A 2,926-nucleotide genomic window follows, 5' to 3' on the forward strand; every position below is an offset into this window, starting at 1 on the left:
CGACTCCGTATCAGGCTAGCTTTATCTAACCTGAATATTTACAACCCTCCTGTCCTATTGTCGATACACTGACAGAACTTACCTACTGTCTTTCAACCACATTGAAAGGCTTTTTTTTTATCCCGCCAACATCTTTATCTTTCTCCCTTTTTCTTTTTCTGTTTTGCGCCCCGGATAGTTTTTTTTTTTTTTTTTCTGGCACTCCATCTTGCTGTTAAGTGTGCACTACGAGTGGTAGTCAAAGATAAAAAAAAAAATAATAATATAAAAAAAACACCTCTTAGGGGCAAGTGCGCAAGCCACCTGTGTGGGAAGGGAGAGCGACAGGAGAGGAGGTGAAGGGGGCGCATAATCAGTGCTGTCTCTCTGTTATTGATCATTTTATGCTGTTAAATATAGAAAATGACAACTAGAAAATTTTATTTTCTAGAGGGGTTTTTTGACGCCCCCTCGAGTGCAGTGCCTCTATGCGTTGCATGTGCTGCATACCCAGTTTTTGCGCCACTGCCTCAGTCTGTCAAGCTTCTGAAGTTTGCATACAACACCACTCTCATTGGTCTTATCTCTGATGGTGACGAGTCCACCTTCAGGTGGGAGGTTGCCCATCTGGCTAATTGGTGCAGAAAGAACAACCTGGAACTCAACACTCTAAAAATATTGGAGAGGGTTGTTGACTTCAGGAAGAACTCAGCCCCAGCTATCTCCATCACCCTCTGTGACTCCACAATTGACACTATGGAGTCTTTCTGCTTTCTAAGAACTTTCATCTCTCAGGTCCTAAAGTGGGAGCTGATCATCAACTCCCTGACCAAGAAAGCCCAGCAAGGTGTACTTCCAGCGGCAGCTGAAAAAATTCAACCTGACAAGGACTATGATGGTGCACTTCTACTCTTCCATCATTGAGTCCATCCTCACCTCCTCTATCACCATCTGGTACGCTGGTGCCACCGCCAAGGACAAGGGCAGAGTGCAACGGGTCATCTGGTCTGCAGAGAAGGTGATTGGCTGCAATCTTCCATCTCTCCAGGACCTGTGTGCCTCCAGGTCTCTGAGGCATGCAGGGAAGATTGTGGCTGAGCCCTCGCACATCAGCCACAAACTATTTCAATCACTTCCCTCTGGCAGGAGGCAGTGATTCATCATGACCAAAATCTCATGCCACAAGAGCAGTTTCTTCTATACCACTATCGACCTTATCAACAAAGCCCAGAGACCCCGTGACACTGCCTCCCTCCCTCCCCTGTTAAGGACCTAGAAGCTATACTGACATAGCATCTCAGACCTCCTGAGTTACACTAACACACAGTCAACTGTGTAAATAGTATATGGCTATATATTATAATATTTATCGATTAATTTTCGTCCGCTTTATCTGGGGCTGGGTCACAGAGGCAGCAGTCTAAGCAGAGAGACTTCCCAATCCACACACACACTTCCTCCAGCTGCTCTGGGGAGATCCCGAGGCGACACCAGGCCAGCACACAGACATAGTCCCTCCAACATGCCCTGGGTGTTCCATGAGGCCTCCTCCCAATGGGACATGCCTGGAACAACTCCCGAGGGTGGAAACCAGGAGGCCTCCGAAACAGATGCCCGAGCCACCTCAACTGGACCCTTTCGATATTGAGAAGCAATGACTATAATCCGAACTCTTCCCTGGTAACTGAGCTTCTCACCCAACCTTAAAGGGTTTGCCCAGTCACCCTGCGAAAGGAAACTCCTTTTGGCTGCTTGTATTTGCGATCTTGTCCTTTCGGTCATTACCCAGATCTCATGACAATAGGTGAGGTTGGCAACGTAGATCAATCGGTAAATCGAGAGCTTTCCCCCCTGACTTAGCTCCCTCTTTACCACGACAGTCCGATATAGCGACTGCATCACTGCTGATGCTGTAACGATCCGTTTATCGATCTCATGCTTCATCCGTCCCTCACTCGTGAACAAGACCCAGAGATACTTGAACTCCGCTTGAGACAATGACTCTCCACTGACCTGAAGAGGGGAGTCCATCTTTCAATCAAGGCCAAGGATTTGGAGGTGCTGATCCTCATCCTGGCCACTTCACACTCGGCTGCAAACCGCCCAGTGCACATTGAAGGCCCCGGTTTGATGAGGCACAGCCAGGGACTGGGACACCCTCCAGTCCCTGGCTGTGCCTCAAAATTCTGTTCATAAATGTAATGAACAGAACCGGTGACAAAGGACAGCCCTGGTGAACATCATGATTTAATGCCAACTACGAAACAAGGAATTATTGCATAAGATACATTACAAAGACATAGTCCCTCTAATGTGTCCTGGGTTATCCCCTAGTCCAGGGGTAACAATTAAAAATCAGCGTGGTCCGAATAAAGAAAATCAACATCCAGTAAATGTCCAGAGATATTTTTAGAGTAGAGAACAACAGTCGTTCAATTTGGTATATAGACAATTTCCTGATTTACATATTTTATAAAACACCTGAACTGACCGTTTGTTGTTTTTTCTTTCTTTTGTATTGCCTAATGAGAGCAGTAGGCTTTAGGCTGACCTGCAAGGCTTTAAACCTGGATTTGAATGGAGACAAAGCCATTCTCAAGCACGTATCAAGGTGCTCATTTTGAGCCTGGATCCATATTTATTTTTGATTCTGTTCATGGTGGAGAATCCTGCTTCATTGCAGTAGGTTGAGCCAAACATACTCAAATGTGCAGGGTCATCTTTGAGCACACCATTTTAATTTTCTGTCACCAGTTCACCACAGTTCTTCCAGCAGTCCACACTTTCTCTGCTTTCTTTTTCTCATCGTCTTCTCCTTTCACATCGCGTGGCTTGCCACATGTTTGCCTGCTGTTTCCAAAAGTAGCTAGCATAGGGGAAAACCACCTTGGAGCAGGTGTGTGTGTGTGTGTGTGTGTGTTTGTGTGTGTGTGTGTGTGTGTGTGTG

This window comes from Cyprinodon variegatus, unplaced genomic scaffold (genome assembly GCF_000732505.1).
Source record: "Cyprinodon variegatus isolate N-32 unplaced genomic scaffold, C_variegatus-1.0 Scaffold529, whole genome shotgun sequence".
Lineage (NCBI taxonomy): Eukaryota > Metazoa > Chordata > Actinopteri > Cyprinodontiformes > Cyprinodontidae > Cyprinodon > Cyprinodon variegatus.